Raw genomic sequence first — 17,747 nt, forward strand, 5'->3', positions numbered from 1 at the left:
TGATGATGGGGGCTGGAATAAGAGAATAAGAAAGAATGAGCACGGGAGGCCACCAGATGACTGCTCTGTGGCACTTGTAAAACCCTCATGGGAAACTTGCAGAGATGACTGGAAACAATTTCCAGGGTGCTGAGTTCATACTTATGCAGATGGAGGGATTTCAGAGACATTAAAATTTTACCATATTTATAGGATGCTAGCTGGTAAAACCAAGAGACACCTAGATAAGAAATGTAATGCTAAGCAGATGTATTCCTCAGGTATGGCCCCACAGTTGAGGTGTGGAGAGTCAGTCTAGAGCAGTCCACTGATGGCTTAGTCCAGGGTGCATCCCTGGAGGTTCCTCTCCTGTCTGATGATGTCACTATGTGAAGTGACTATGTGGCGATCCTGAAGCTGACATGCTGGTTGATGCATACCGATGGAACTGACTTGCCTTGTCCATCAACCCCATTTTCAGATTGGTCCCGAGTTTCCATTTTGGAACACTAGAAGTGTACCTAGTGGGAGGCCCATGATGATAAGATGTTGTACCAAAACTGACCTGAGAACTTCGTAGCAAGCAAACAAGAAAAACAAATTCTCTCCAAGACGTGATGTGAGGCAGGATTAAATGATCAAGTAGAAAATGCAAACCAATTTCAAATAATTATGGAATTGCTGTCAACACTAAAGCTGTGGAAAGGAAGAGCTTTATAGTCTCAAGATGTAACAGAGGGACCAAGAAAAAACCCTTATCATGCACAGCCAGAAACAACTTCATCTTGGAGTGTGTTCCTGGATTTTCGTTCCATGTGTGAACTTCTGAGTGTAACAAAAATGATAAGCAAGTAATCAAGCACTTTAACCTTTTCCAACTCTTTACTTTATTAGATATAACCTCAGGTCTAGTATTTTAGTTTTAATATCCATCACCAGCTAACTCATGGTGTCCTGGATATAAGCCTTATCCTACCAAAAAAATTTTAAAAATCTAATAAGAGGATGACAAGGCTGATTGTGGGAAAGGCTCTCAGTCTTAGGAGGTAATACCTAGAAATGACCAAAGAAGATGGGGGGGGGACAGGAATATAAAATCTGGCCATATTGAATGTTATGTCTCCTTATTCAGTGATTTTTTTTAAATTATTGCTTTGTTTTGGCAATCTATAAAAGTAATGCTGATTAGCTAGTTAGTAAAATCTGGGCATGACTTTAATATAGCAAGGAAATAACAACATTTTACTTTTAAAGCTGTTGATAAAAGTTTTCTTAAGGAGAAAGCATCTTTTGCTTATCAAAATGCCTTGAAGAGCCATTTGGTTGTGGAAAAGTAGCCTTTTGAAATATCATTCAGAAGGAAGACCATTAAGTCCAAGAAAAGAATATTTCTCTGCCCAATAATGTAAGGAAAACTAGGTTTCCAAGGGCAGACTGAGATGGTAGGCACAGAATAAGTTGATAGAAGAAATAGGTAGGTAAAAACACAAGACATGGGGTGCCTGGGTGGCTCAGTTGGTTAAGCCTCCGACTTCAGCTCAGGTCAGATCTCACGTTCGTGGGTTCGAGCCCCACGTCAGGCTCTGTGCTGACAGCTAGCTCAGAGCCTGGAGCCTGCTTCCAGTTCTGTGTCTCCTTCTCTCTCTTCCCCTCCCCCTCTCATGCTCTGTCTCTCTCTGTATCAAAAATAAATAAAAACATTAAAAAAAAACACAAGACAGGAAGAAGACGGTCCAGGAAAATGAAATATGGACGGTCCAGGAAAAAAGAACTCAACTCAAGAGAATTTCTCACACTGGTGGAAAGGGCTAGGAGTATCTCAAAGTAGAAATCAACAGAGATATCTCATACTGAGTTTTAAAGAACTTACCGTACTCTGAGGCAATGCAATCCCCATTATCTCAAACTGTTTGTATAAATGGGCTATCCACAAAAGTCACCAAAGGGGGAAAAAAAAAAACTATGTTTGAGATTGAGGAAAGAAAAACCACAGGAGGCAAGAAAGAAAGAAGTAAAATCAAGAATTTAGTAGAAGCTTAAAGCTTAGAAGAATTACCCCACCGCACTCCAGCCCCTGAGAATTTCCACAGAGTAAGTAGAAATGTATGCTGGATTTCCCTTTACTTGCATGTGAATGGGGTCTGAGACATTTTTTATCTGAAGACTAACGGTTAGGGTGATCCATAAGCCTGGCAGAATTGGGGAACACCCAGAGAGATGATATCTGGATTATATTAAATAAGTGTCATCTCTCCTGATGCGAAAATCTCCTTGATTAAAGAAAGATTGGGTAGCATCACTACTTTCCCTGCAGCTGGGGCCTTTACCAAAATATTCTGATAATCATTAGGAAAGCAGCTGGTGAAGTTCAAATATAGCCCATACAGCTAGAAAAATAGTTCTATCTCAAAAGTGATTACTCAGGATACAGCTGCCAGGGCAGGATTTCTTTATGTACAGAGAAAACTTTCCTATGAGCTTTTGGGGTGGCAATGGAAAGAGCAATGAATCTATGGGCCTGGAAATCATGATTTTAAGGGGGGGAGTCCAGTTCTTCCTCATGTCTACCTTTCTATTCAGGAAATGATGCCTCCTGAAGACAGTGTGTCTTAAAGATCTGAGAGGCACTATTAGAGGTACAGATCTTACATTGCTGTAAGAGGGTATTCTCTTAAGATTTCTACACCCATAATGACAAGTATTACAGAAAGTTCTGATAGTAACTGTGTGTCAAATTGTTCCAGCATGGTCTATTGAAGACAATTGTAAAGAATTGCTTTTCATTATGCACTTTGCCATCACTTTTCTCTTCAAGTCCTTTTGGGGGTTGTTATACTTGTAATCTGCCCTTACTTCCTGCTCTCTCCTGAACTGTTCTTCCAAAGGCCAATGGTGGTCCACTAAGTGAGAACTGAGCAACCTTTCTGCAGGCCGAGTCTTACCTGGCCTCCCATATCACTTCTGTGAGTTCACAGGTGAGCAGGTGAGGTTAAGACTGACATGTGGCTGAACTGACCAGTCTTGAGAACTGTGAAAGCTCCGTGGGATTGCTCCTATTATTTTTACTTACTGCCATTGACAAAGCTCTTTCCTTTGACCAGATCTGAGGCAACCTCTTGTAAGTCTGATCTCTGTCCTTAGCTCACTGAGGCCAGTTTTAACAACAAACCTGCTGTATCAGTTCAGTAAAAATCCCTCTCTTGGTATCTGATCACCCTTGATGTCTGACCAAATTTCTCACCCCACATCTTTGGTGTCTGATCACACTGGCCTGCCTTCAGTCAGAGTCCTGTCACATCAGTTTGGACAGACTGCCCTACCTTGACGTTTTCTCTCAGTAATTTTCCATCCACTGACCCTTACTCTGCTTCTTGTCTATACATTTCTACTTTTCCTCGTGGTATTTGGAAGTGAACTTGATCTCTCTCCCCTACTGCAAAACTCCCCACGCAGTAGTTTCTCTTAGTAAAGTCATCCTTTTGGTCTTTAACAAGTATCTGAATTAATTTTTCTTTAGCACCAACCATCCAGGATGATTCCATGGCACACTTCTGGAAAAGCTGCCTTTGCTCCCTTCTCAGACCTCTCAGGACTCTGAACTGCAGATTCACTCTCTCTGACTTTTGCCTCCAAATCCCTTCTTCATCTCATTGCTAGTCCTTTAGATCAGGCACTGTTGGCTCTCCTCTGACCATGTGATCGCTCTTATCTCTGGTCTTCTAACGGTTTCACTGCTTGTTGCCAGATCATTCCCACCTCTTCCCCACTTCCCCGAAACACCATCCTTCCTCCACACTGATGTCACAGCAACTGTAAACACAGCTCTGACCTTGCCCTTGATGTAAATCCTTCAGGGTCTCTCCACGTACACCGAGATACAACTTTGTTTCTAATTCTCCGAACACTTTTTTGCTGCCCCCCCCCACCCCCCTGCTCAAAAATGTCATTGCTATTTCACACTCCTGGGCTTGATGATTCCCTATTGGAACTATCCATTTTTCTCCCTCTGCCTTTCGAATGTACTTCTAAAGTCTGTGTAACCATCACCTCCTCCAGGAAGCCTTCCCTAACCCTGCCCAGTGTGAAGTGGGGCCCTTCCTGTCCCTGAAAGAATTCTAAAGAGGACTGGGTAGGCTTGGCAATCTGAGCCCCTCACATATACATCTTACAGAAGTGAGAAGTGAATGCGATAACGGCAACATGTGCCTTCTCACCAGGGTCTCCTGGGAAAATCAGACAGGGAGGGAGTTGGTGGACGTGGATTCCCAGTGTTCCCCGTAACTCATGGAAACCCACTCACATTGGTGGTGTTACGGTGACGTCCCATAAGGTAATGTTGAGTCTCAAGTGGGGTCCTATAAGCCTCATATAACCCTGACCACATCAACTCCAAAGTCCAACATTATTAATTTATGTGACTTGGAAAAACAGCCTGTACAAAACCATGTCTCCTGCATTAATGTTAACACCCCGGCTCCTCCAGCACAGCGCCACCACCATGCCTCCGGCATAGGCCCACGGCGCATGCCCGTTGTGCTGCGGCTGCGCAGTGGCCATCACCGTGCAGGCGGCTCCACCAGTTTTGCCTCCATTATCACGGGAGCTGAAAGGAACTGAAAACAGCAGCATGGCCAGAGGCTATGGCAGTGTTCTCATGGAATCCTAATTAGCCTAACGTGTCAGATACGAATTAATCTATTAGAGCACTTAGTGGCCTGAGAGTTGTAGTAGTTGCATTTCTTGTCAATCAAACTGTACATTCCTTGAGAGCGGAGACCGTATCTCCTTCGGCTTTGTATCTCAAGAAATTCTGCTTGCTAAGCAGTCTACAGACTTTCTGTGAAGGGATGAATGAAACTGAACTATGAATTCCATAAGAACAGGGTCCATGCCGCGTATCTTCCTAGCACTTAACACAGAGCAAACACTTAATACCTCAGACCTCAGATGTTCTCAATTAGGTGTCTCCAAAGGTAAAGGGGTGTGTGTGTGTGTGTGTGTGTGTGTGTGTGTGTGTGTGTATCTATATCTATATCATCTCTGTCTATCTCCACATTTTCCATGTGTCATTTATATATTTTCAATATACGTAAGAGTGCAAAAATCCTAAACTATAACATGACACTCAAAATTGTAGTTCATAGCAGGAATTGTATCAGTTTGGTGTAGAAATGCTGGTTTTAGCAAATGACAAGCTCTTCTGATTCATTACTTTTTATATATTGATTTGTTTCATATAGCAAAAACAAATCCATAATTATTTAGTATGTTTTGGTAAGCAAAATCTTTCACATGAAAAAAATAAAAGGTGTTCTTGATGCTGAATAGCATGAGAGCCAGTGCAATGCAAATCAGTTTTTAAAAATTAGCTATCTCTAATATTTGCTTTTGTCAAAAATTGTGGTCAGAACAACTGTGTCCTTTGTTATACAGACATGGCTACATGAGGTGGATGGAGAAGACTCAGGAAACTGAGTAAAAACTTTCAGGTACTCCATATGGATGGCAGAAAAGCAGGAACAAAGCAAAGTCTTCACTCATTCATAGTTGGTACCAGGAGCTAACTTACTGACCCTCATGAGGTCCTCCTTGGAATAAATAGTACTAGTATGGAGGGTAAATGAAATCCTTGGTTTACTTCATGTTTGTTTAACTAGAAGTTTCTGCATATGTTATTGTACTAGTCATGGCATTGTCAGTTTCAAATGTCGAATATCCAACTTGTTACTTTGACCCAAATGTCAATTTATTCATTCTCCTGTTGAAAATATGAAGAGGAATAGGTTTGAGTTCAGGTTTGGCTGAAGCCAGGACATCAGATTATGTCATTAAAATGCAATTGCTCCAACCCCACCTTTAGGCTCTGCCTCACTCTTCCTTAAGCAAGTTTTCTCTACTTGGCAGCACAGATGATCTCAGCAGCTACAGACTTAAACGGTTCTTTGCTCTTGCAGTCTTCAGAAGGAGCAAACTTCTCTCTGTTAGCCTCTGATATGAGTCTGAATGAACGGCTCTGATTAGTTGGATGCCCACCACAAGACCCATTACTGTATTAAAGTGATGAGGTCTGATTGTCCAGTCTGGCTCAGATGTCCAAGCCTCAGGGAGAATCTCCTTGTGAGTGACAGACCACCAAATATGGGAGAAAGATGAAAGGTGCTGGATAGACAGAAGAGTAAGAGCAAGGTCTATGTGGAGTGTCTCTTCAAGCACCCTGTCTACAACCTCCCTACATATGACCTAATCATATTTTTTTCCTGAAAGGCCTGAAAAATTTCCTCCTGGGTATAGTTCAAAGCAAAGCAAAGCAAAACAAAACAAGGCAAAAACTATTTGTGGTTGGAGAAGCCATGAGGTTCCAGACACTGTAATAAGATAAAAGGCTTTGAATGCTCAACTTCTAACAAATATTCGCTCAACCATGATGCCTCAGTTTCAGTGGAAAAGTACATATCCTTTAAAACAGATTTACCTCTTCAGCTAAGACGGAGATTCTAAGGATAATTTAAGAGCTGGAAAAATCCAAATAACAGTTTTCATCAGGGGAATAAAATAGCATCCGTTCTCTGGATTGGACACCACCCAAGAAAAGCCATTACCCAGCAGTGACACGTGAAAGATCTGCTTTGATTTCACGCGGGAGCGTATTTAATGGTGTCGAGACAAAACACGCCAATTGCCATGGGTTGTCAAAAAGCGCTGTTAGAAGCACAACCCTGAAAAACACAAATCCACTCCCACTGCAAATGTCACCAGGCTTCTAATGGAAAATGGATACATTTGCCAGCATGGAAGAATAAAGGGAAGGCTGGAAGGAGGGGAAGGAGGGGAAGGAGGGAAGGAGGGATGGGGGGAGGGAAGGAGGGAGGAAAGAGTGAATGAAGGAGGAGAAGAGAGTGCAAGAGAAAGGTGACCTTTTAGCCTACTCCAGATTTATGTGAAAAGTGTAATGGTTAAGAATACAGGCTTTGACCAAAAGCAGAAAGACAAATACTGTGATGTGAAATATGTGAACTAATAAAATAGTCGAACTCATAGAAGCAGAAAGTACCATGGTTGTTGCCAGGGGCTGGGGGGAGAGGGAAATGAGAGGTGATGGTCAAAGGGTATACATTTCTAGTTTTGCACAATGAATAAATTCTGGATATCTGCTATACAGCACGGTGCCTGTAGCCAGCAATACCATTTTGTATACTGAAAATTTGCTAAGAGGGTAAATCTTATGTTAAGGGTTTTTACCGCAATAATAATGATGGTGTGAGAATGATAGTAATAAAGAGGGCAGGAGGAGGGGCACCTGGGTGGCTCAGTCGGTTAAGCGTCTGGCTTCGGCTCAGGTCAGATCTCATGGTTCATGGGTTCGAGCCCCGCGTCGGGCTCTCTGCTGACAGCTAGCGCAGAGCCTGGTGCCTGTTTCAGATTCTATATCTCCCTCTCTCTCTGGCCCTCCCCTGCTCGCACTGTCTCTCTCTGTCTCTCAAAAATAAATAAAAAGCATTAAAACAAAAAGAGGGCAGGAGGAAATTTGGGGAGGTAAAGGATAATGTCTGTGGCCTTGCTGGTTGTGATGGTTTCACGTGTGTGTATTTATCCTCAAACTCATCAAGTGGTACACATTAAATATGTACTTAAAAAAACTTTTTTAATGTTTATTCATATTGGAGAGACAGAAAGACAGAACATGAGCAGGGGAGGGGCAGAGAGAGAGGGAGACACAGAATTCAAAGCAGGTTTCAGGCTCCGAGCTGTCAGCACAGAGCCAAACACGGGGCTCGAACTCATGAACCGCAAGATCATGACCTGAGCTGAAGTCAGATGCTTAACCAACGGAGCCACCCAAGCGCCTGAAATATGTACAGTTTTTAATATATCAATCATACCCCAATAAAGTAGTTTTAAAAAAAATTGACTGCCCTGGGGCCCCTGAGTGGCTCAGTTAAGCATCCAGCTCAGGTCATGATCTCATGGTTTGTGGTTCAGGCCCTGCGTCAGGCTCTGCACTGACAGCACAAAGCCTGCTTAGGATTTCTCTTTCCCTCTCTCTCTGCTCCTCCCCTGCTCACTCGCGCTCTCTGTCTCAATAAATAAATAAACTTTAAAAAATAAAATAATTTTTTTTTAAATTGGTTGCCTTAGAGAGTGATAGCTAAGGGGCTCAGGACTCCTTTTTGGGGTGATAAAATGTCCTAAAAAGGATGATAGTAATGGGTCTACAATATTGGAAACATAAGAAGTCACTGAATTCTATACTTTAAATGGGTGAGTGATATGATATGTGGATCATATCTCAATAAAGCTGTTCAAGAAAAAATATTTCAATTAAAAGAAAAAAGAACACCAGCTTTGGACTCAGCTATGATATCAAGGTTAGACCCTGCCACTTAATTGTTACCTAAAGTTAGGTACTTAACCTCCCCAGGTCTCTGATTGTTCACCTGCAAAGCAAGGAGAAAAATAATAGTGTGGCTAATGCTTAAAAGCAGCAATAGCTAAGCAAAAGCTTAGTGCCAAGCCATGTGCCAGTGCAGGGCATGCAGGAAAGGCTCAGGAAATTAGATCTGGTGTCACTGTAGGTTGATGGAGATAGTGGATCCTGGCGCTTATGGAAAATATTCCTGTAGAGAGAAGGTATGTAAATTCACCCACTTAAAAATGCCAGCTCGAAATCCTGAAGAGGCTTTGCCTCTGTATTTCATCGATAGAATGGCAGACTGTAAATAGAAGTACACTCCTGGCTGACAACTGGAAACTAGGAAATGACATCTAAAGAATTTTCAGCATTATTGAGTTCGACTTTTCGCAGAACACTAGAGGTCCCTCTCGGCACTGAATCTTCCAGCCCTCGCGATGTAAAATTCAGAGTGACAGTGTTCTACCTCAGCCCCACTAGATGTCTCTTCAATAGAGTTGTAAGACAGTGCTCGGGCATCTGCTCGGTGCCTAGAAATCATTGCACAAGAAGGACATAGTTTAAAATTTTTTAATGTTTTTTATTTTTGAGAGACAGAGACAGTGCAAGCAGGGGAGGGTCGAAGAAAGAGGGAAACACAGAATCCAAAGTAGGCTCCAGGTTCTGAGCTGTCAGGACCGAGCTTGATGCGAGTCTCGAACCCATGAACCAAATCCATGAACCGCGAGATCATGACCTGAGCTGAAGCTGGACGTTTAACTGACAGAGCCACCCAGGCGCCCCAGGAAGGACACAGTTTAAACAACTGAACAATTTGCCTAGAAGCCACCGTCTGCTGCCACACATACGATCCTGATGGCTTCCCAGACGCATGTTCTGGTCTTAAGATGGAGGGAGCAACGGTGACAACGACATTCTGGGGTTAATCAGGAACTATAGAGGGCACGTTGAAGCCGTAGGGGGAGTGCTCTCTAAGGAATGAAAAACAAGGTGGCTCTCTCAGAGTTAAATGATCAAATCAACAGCAGAGGTGTTAGAGATATGCAGTTGCCTTTAAACAGTAAAAGCAGACAAAGAAGTTAACAGGCCAGAGCAAGACTTAGCTCTGCGCTGTTGAAAGGGATCGATGCATCAGAAAAAAAAAAAAAAAAAAAAAAAGCAATGTTTGTCTGGCAGCTGGTCATCCAGGGAAAGCTGGAGAGGGAGAGAGGCTTGTTTGGGTAATGTGGCAGAGAAAGAGGTTCCCTGGCCCTGGTTCTGTGGCAGAGTGATCACTAGTGAGGGACTGGACCATCTCACTGTTGAACCCTGAAGTGCCTGAGCCATCCTATCTTCAGATTCCACCCTGACCAGCATGGCTTCTGACTGTCGTTTGAGCTCCTTGTGTTCATCTGCCAACAGGGAGAGAAGATGCTGCGTAAGCCACAGGGTTTAGAGTTCTAGCCCATGGGTGAGAGTTCTAGTCCATGTCGATGAGTAATAACAGGTCTGTTTCTCATTCTGAACCTTATATCTCACATTCTGGCATATTCTTCAATCCCTTGGAATTTGGTAGCATGAGTTAGCCTCCCCTAGACTCATGAACTCTAGGACATGAACAAGATTGAGGTTCCTACCCTGTAAAGCATGTCCTGGGTTGAAGTGTATTGACCAAAGCAATTCTACCAGCTAAGCTGGTAATTCTATGAGCTAGCTCCTGGAAATACCTCCTGTAAATACATGGCTTCCATACTTTGGTGTCCATTTACATAGTCCTGAATCTTGTTTTGCCGTGATGCTAATTGTTTTTCGGTGTAAATAAACGTGCGCTGCTGAGGCAATGCCCTCCCTGACAGTGTTGACTGAGGAGCTCTCCTAGAGGAAGATGCTAAAGGATGATCTAATGCTTGCATTCTTTGGGCCTTCTTGCTTATTAACAGAGGGTGACAACTCTAATGAATGCGTGGCTGACACAGGTTAAGTAGCCAGGCCCAGGCTGACCGTAGAAATGTATTCACTCATTCAGCAAATACTGAGGGAACACATGCTACCTCCAGATGCTGTCCCAAAACCAGGATGCAGCAGTGAATTAGACTGCACTCTTGCCCTTGGGGAGCTATTAGTTATCATTGCAAGAACATAACTAGAGTGCAGAATGTATTCCCATCTTGATGAGGGCGGTGAGAAAACAAATGTAAGGCAAAAGCACCAGAATTGCAGGTGATGGAAGTGATCGGGGTAAGCTGCACTGAGGTAGACCTTGGAGGAGGCGAGGCAGCCATGTGTTTCCCAGGGAGATGACTATCCCAACAAAGGACAGCAAGTACAAAAGCCCCAGGATGAAAGCCTGTTGGGAGCACCCCCGTGGCTGGTGTGGAGTGGATGAGAGAGAAGGATGAGAGAAGGTGGTTGGGAGAGGGGATTTGATTAAACCGGGCATTTGGGGGATGTAAGTATAACCCTAATTTGAAAACATGCTAATAATTTTCCTCATTTCACAATCAAGGATGGTTTTTGCCACACCCACATACACACTAAGAAAGTGCATTGTTATTATTTTTTAGTGGAGCCATTAAAACTATAACAACCAACCAAGGAAACCATCGCTGTGTGCTGGTGTATGTCATGCCTGTATGGTGACAATCTCTCCTCTGTGGCTCTTCTCCTCTAAGCTCCTTGCTTCACATCCCTGGGATGGCTCTTTCCCCATAGTCATATAATTACTTATCTACTTATCTGTCTTTCCCCCCAAATATGAATGACTTGAGGGCAAGAGTTTCACTCATTTTTGTAACTCCAGTACAAGCTAACTACAGGGCACAAAATGGGAGCTCAATAATGGCCTTCTCATTTAAATTGAACTCAGCGGCTATTTTGCATTTGGGCAATAGCTGCTTAATTCTTTAGAAGCCCTCAGTATATCAATTTAAAAAAATTTTTAATCCACACCTACTCTTAAGAAAAGAAGTTTAAGTAACACAGTAAATCACCTCCACAAGCTCAACACACATTATTTTTATGTGCTAAGAATGTATAATGGGGAGAGCAGGCTTTGGATCAATTAATTGACCAAAATGTTGAAAATTGAAATAGGAGCACAGAGGTAATCTGATTATATTTCAGGATGGCTGATTCCATCATTTCCATGATGCACACAAGCACAATAAGCAAAAAGCACTGCCCTCCACTTGGCCTGGGTACAATGGCATCATTGCCACAGATCTGAAGCTCACTGGAGTCAGACAGCTCTGGGTTCTCCTGCCAGCTCTATTTCTCATTAGCCAGGTGACCTTGGGCAAGTTACTTAACCACTCTGATCCTCAGTTTTCTCATCTAAAAAAAAAGGATCATATAATAGTACATTCCTCAGAAAGTTTGGAAGTGTAATAATTGATATAATCAATGGTGAGCATCCAACATGATTCCCGACAAAGCATTCTACCTGATGTTATTTATGATAATGGACAGAATAAGCCAGTATTCCACATTTTATCATCCTGTCTAGCTTTCATTTGGTTTTCCCAATTTTCATAATTGCCACCTCTTTTTTTAATCTGTGTTATGGAACACTGCTGACCAAAATCTATAATAACAGATCCTTGATCCAGTCCATAATGCCTTATCTGCAGCCAAAACATACAGAAAGACTTAAAAATTTGAAAGTGTTTTTCACATGTTCTTTGGAAGTAAAGTCTGAGCTGACCTAAATCATGTGGTTATACATTCTTGCTGGAACTCATTTATTGTATTTGATCGTGAATAGTCATAGTTTTGCTGCAGAAATATTCATGTATTCAGTTGAGGTGTGGCCCCAGATTCTGCTGGCATGTTGCATAATGTATGGCATATGATCTATATTGCTTTTCTAAAGTCTAAAAACATCTGGCCACCAGGGGTTCAGGTAAGAGCTTGCGGGCCTGGCAGCACTGAGGGGCAGGATCTGTGCATTGCACTGCGTGCTAGGATTGACAAAGGTCCTCATTTATGCTGACTGTGGCTTTGATGGCCCAGATTCCACGTAGCAGAAGAGTCAGACATCTGACTTCCAAGCAGCCAGCTTCCTCAAAATGCAAGGGGAGAGAGTGCCTTTCTGAAGGAAAGCAGTTTCATTTAGTCACATCTAATGAAAGCTATATCGAGTTGACCTTGGCTGCCGTTTTCTTTCCTAGGGAACCCTGAATACCAGCATGGTACCTGATTCTCACCAGCTGCAGAGTCTCACCAGCCCTAGTTTTCTGGGTGCGATCCTTGATGCAAACCAGCATCATCAGCCAGGGAGTTCAAACAATATGTTATCTCCCATTTCACAAGGGTCACGGCTCACAGGATCACCTGGCCTTCATAGCCAACATTTAAACATTTGTTTGAATGGATGATGGATTACCTCTTGGGCATAATAACTGACTGTGGTTGTGTTTTGTGGCAAAGCACAGTAGTTATGTTAGGGGAAGGGAGGGAGCTGCAGACAGGAGACGTCACATTTGGGAGGTCTAACACTCCAAGGACTCCATGGTTGGGGCAGAGGAGGCTGAGAGGAGCTGGGGACCGGGGTGAGAGGGTGTGTGAGCTGAGCGATGGCAAGGAACTTGGGCTACCACTGTGGTTTGAAGACACTCTAATTAAAGTGCCTCAGGTGTGGCACTCACTCCAGGGAGGCACAATTCACACCATATCCTATTCTTTCCTGTTGTCTTAGGCCTCAGCTAATTTGATAGTATTAAACACCTGGCCCCTTTGGCCTGGGCCAAAGCTTCTTTTGCGGGGGTTGGGGGGTGGAACCAGAGGTAATGTGTGCTATAAACAAAATTATTGCAGTAAATAGATCCAACTACTATCTGTCAATTCTATAACACTATTCTAACAAGGTTAATTTGCTGGTTTTGATCATTGTACTGTGATTATGAAGAGGCTAATCTTTTTAAGAAATGCACACAGAAGTGTATGAAGGTAAAGGGACAAGATAAAAATCCAGGTCTACAAAATTAGACTCTCTGGAAGTAAAGCCCACACATAGGCATTTGTAGAAAACAGGCCAGGGGGTTTTCAGGCACACTCAACTTTGAGAACCAGTGAAATATATATCATTGCTATTGAACGTGTGCTGTGTTCACTGCAGCTCTGGCCTCACTTGGGAGCTTGTTAGAAATGTGGACTCTCTGACCCCACAAAGCCTGACTGAACCTGACCCCACATCTTTCATAAGAGCCCCCAGGCAATTCCTTACACCTTGAAGTCTGAGAGGTCCTGATCCAGGTCAGCTGCTTACAAATGCAGGTGTTATAGGTGAACAAAACCCATTTACCAATTTTTTTAAAGGCTTTTCTTTGCTGTTCTCCCTGGTTGCCTTTGGACGCCAGGGAGAAGGATGGACAGGGAGAAAGGCAGCCTCAGCAGACAGCCATTATTTATAACCACCCCCGCTCTCCATGCGGCTCAGGTGGAAAATGTACTGCTATTTCACAGATGTCACCGGAGTCCGTCAGGGCATCACTGAGTGCTCTCCCTTCCAGATTCGCTGCCTGGGTGGGGCATGTCGTCCCGACAGACACATCAGTTGCTGCCCCTGGTGGACACTTAGAGCTGGCATAGCAATTCTCAGCACAGAGCTGGGACTACAAGCTTAGTCAGGCACCGGACAGGGGCTATTCCCGATTCCAAAGACTCACTTAGAATCGCAGTAAAAGCACCTTTTGAAATGGACCTAGATTCTTTAATGATATGAACAGAACAAAACAAAAAACTTCTTGCCTCCAAATATGTGAAGCAGAATTGATCTTCCAGTGCTGAGGATAAGGCATCTCTAGTCACCAGGAAGCATTCTTTCCTGAAGAATGTTCCAAAGAACACTAGCCTAATAGATGCTCCCGGCAAAAAGGGCTCCATAACTAAATAAGGAAACACTATATTTGGAACACTGTAGTTGGAAACACTGTATTTTCTATTTCTCCTCTTGGAAATTGAAAATGTACATTAGCATATTAAATGCTCTGAGAAGCCCTGCATTCTAAAAAAACAAAAACAAAAAAAGGTCTGACTCTGCCTAGCAGGGTTTCCCAAATGTATTCTTTGATGGGATCTCGATTTTCTCCAGTACTTATATTTTCTAGAATTCATGTTTTAAGGGGAAAACTGAGGGAACATATTGTGGAGAATTTATACATAAAGGAAGAGCTCAATTAATTCCATAAATGGAAAGTCAAAGGGAGAAAGAAGGGCAGTTGTGAAGCTAAACATCTAAATGTGAACGTCTAAAAATATTGACAGAGCCTCTGGATGTGGGAACTGGGTTTTCATTCCCTGCCAGGAAACTGCCATAGGGGTAAAGAGGCTCCTTGGATCCTGAACAGAAAAGAAGCAATATTCCTCATCTGCCTTTAGAGTAAACATTTGGGATGATTAGTGAGCTTCCAGAAGAGCCGCCTTCCATCTTCCCCATTCTTCAACCCCTCTCCTCTCCACCACCAAATCCCACTTCCCTTCTCAATATCCCACTTCTCACTTGTCCTCTGGCCCCACCCTGGGTCCAGCTGCCTGGGCCGCTGAATGAATGGCCATCTATCTGTTAATGGAGCTCCTTACCTCCACTTTTGTCCCTCTAATGCACAGCCCACCCTGCAGTACATTGGTTAAAACCTTCCCAGAGCTGTCGTGTGCCAGGAAGAAAGAAGGACAGGCCTGGCATTTTCCAGCTAACTCATCTCATTTCCCAGCTAACTCACACCTGGATTCTCCTTCCCATCTCAGTTTTGCCCATGCATTCTTCAGATCACTCAACAAAAATCATTTCCTCCTGGAAGACTTCCTTGATTTGGTGGTCTAGGTCTAGGTCCACAGTTCAGTGCCAGTCCACAAGCTGTCCATAATAGATAAATGCAGAAATTGAGAAATAAGCATTTAGAAACTCTTATAGGGGGATGCAAACTGGTGCAGCCACTCTGGAAAACAGTATGGAGGTTCCTCAGAAAATTAAAAATAGAGCTGCCCTACAACCCAGCAATTGCACTGCTGGGTGCATGAGGTACAGGTGTGCTGTTTCGAAGGGGCACATGCACCCCTGTTTACAGCAGCACTATCAACAATAGCCAAAGTACGGAAAGAGCCCAAATGTCCATCGATGGATGAATGGATAAAGAAGATAAGGTATATATATAAGATATGGAGTATAACTTGGCAATCAAAAAGAATAAAATCTTGACATTTGCAACTACGTTGGAACTAGAGGATATTATGTTAAGTGAAATTAGTCAGAGAAAGACAAATGTCATGTGGCTTCACTCATAAGAGGACTTTAAGACACAGAACAGATAAACAAACATAAGAGAAGGGAAGCAAAAATAATATAAAAACAGGGAGAGGGATGAAGCATAAGGGTCTCTTAAATATAGAAAACAAATAGAGGGTTACTGGAGGAGTAGTGGGAGCGGGGAAGGGCTAAATGGGTAAGGGGCATTAAGGAATCTACTCCTGAATTCATTGTTGCACTATATGCTAACTAACCTGGATGTAAATTTAAAAAATAAAGAAACTTTTGTAGTATTTTAATTGTGACATCCAAACACATGATCAGTAGACAAATCTTGTTGAAAAGGGAAAGGACCAGGCCAAGTGCCATCTAGCTCATGTGGTGAGTCTCTAATAGCACTGAGTGATGCTAGTATCGTCCATGACAGATTAGAAAGGAAAACTGATCCTCTGTCAGAGTCTGAGAGGCACAGGTTGAGGCCACATTGCCATGTTATACACACTCATAGTACCAGATGCCTTCCATTCAAAGCATTTATCACAAATGGTCATTTTCCATAGATTTTTTTTTTTTACACTGTCTCCTACACAGATGCCTAGCTTCGTGAGAGCAGGCACCGGGCATGTTATTGCTCAATGTGCTCACCTAGCACAGTACCTGGCACAGAGCTGACACTCAATAAATGTGTCTAATTAATAAGGGGAAGAGTGAGCCTTGCTGATTTTAACTGTGTCACCTCAATACCAATCTTTGTACTTCCTGAGTCACCAATGGCTTATATATGAGGCTGGGGGGCGGGTATTGAGAGGGAGTTAAGAGAATAATTATTCTATTTCACGAACTCAGCCACACCCTTCCAGATCATGTTTCAATGGCGTAATGTAAAATGCAAAGCAGACAATGTTGTTAAAATGAGTACCAAAGAACATTCTGTCCTGGGTAACTCAGATCTGGAACTTTCTAGTGTCACACATTACAGGTGTTTTGTTTGACATTTATATTTCACTCTAATTAAAATTATAACATCAGATAATATTATTGTCCTTACAGGAACAGAGCTGGACATGGGCCAGCTTTCTGCGGTATTTCCTCATACAGCTCTCCCCTCCACGCCTTTGTTCCTAGCTGTTTGGCTGATCCAATGGAGAGAAAAAAACCTCGTGAGCTGATATGACTCTGGACAGCTTGACTTCTGGCAGCTGCTGAACCTCAGACCATAATTTCCTCCCTCGTGGGTTATCGGAATCAAACACCCCTGACTAATCGGGATTTCCAAGGATGCAGATACCCAGTTTAATTTAAGAGGATTATTCCAAAACAGCTCTGACTAGGGCATTTGGACTTTGAGCCCCCTAACCGTCCACTCAAACAGGCATCAGAGGCAGCTGGAATCTTGAACTTTTTCCAGGAAAGAGAAGAGATTTCAATATAAAAGAGCAGCGGATGTCATCAGACAGTCTTAGTGCCAACACTGGGAAAGGTACCTAATTGCCCTGGGCTTTTACTTCCTCATAATTTTAAAAAAGAGGATATGGGGAGCCTGGGTGGCTCAGTCGGTTGAGCTACCAACTTCGGCTCAGGTCAGATCTCACGTTTGTGGGTTCGATCCCTGTGTCAGCTGTGCTGACAGCTGGCTCAGAGCCTGGAGCCTGGAGCCTGCTTCCGGTTCTGTGTCCTTCTCTCTCTGCCCCTTCCCCTCTCATGCTCTATCTCTCTCTGTATCAAAAATATATAAAACATTAAAAAAATAATAAAAATTAAAAAAAAAAGAGGATTTGACCAGATGACCTCTCCAATCTCTTCTAGCCATGAAATTCTCTGACTGTAATCTCCAAGGCCTCTTCTAGCTATAAAATTTGGGAACTGAATAATTCAAACTCCTCTTGGCCACAAGCATCAAGAACACTAAAGAGCTCTGTATCTGCTCCCTCGCCGCCTCAGTTTGGTACTGAAAGAGGTGTCAAGGTTAGTTATTCAAAGGACTTCCCATGTGCTACTCACTGAGCTTCAACTTTCTTCTGAAAAGTCTGCAGCATACAGCCTCACGCCCAGGACCGTGAAAATGAAATTGTTTACAAAATCCCATGACTCAGAGATCTAATGCTAATTCCATAATGGAGGCGTATATACTAATAT

The 17,747-nt window shown here is 43.0% G+C and overlaps 1 protein-coding gene across 1 annotated transcript in view; it reads left to right on the forward strand.

Moving 5' to 3' along the window:
* Positions 1-17,170, forward strand: part of LOC115304892 (E3 ubiquitin-protein ligase ARIH2-like) — a 144,151-nt gene extending 126,981 nt beyond the window's left edge. The window contains exon 7 of the mRNA XM_029955228.1: positions 16,662-17,170. The gene's annotated coding sequence lies outside the window, so the exon portion shown is untranslated. The remainder of the gene's footprint in view (positions 1-16,661) is intronic.
* The last annotated feature ends 577 nt before the right edge of the window (positions 17,171-17,747 follow it).

The sequence above is a fragment of the Suricata suricatta genome, chromosome 10 (assembly GCF_006229205.1).
Source record: "Suricata suricatta isolate VVHF042 chromosome 10, meerkat_22Aug2017_6uvM2_HiC, whole genome shotgun sequence".
Taxonomy (NCBI): Eukaryota; Metazoa; Chordata; class Mammalia; order Carnivora; family Herpestidae; genus Suricata; species Suricata suricatta.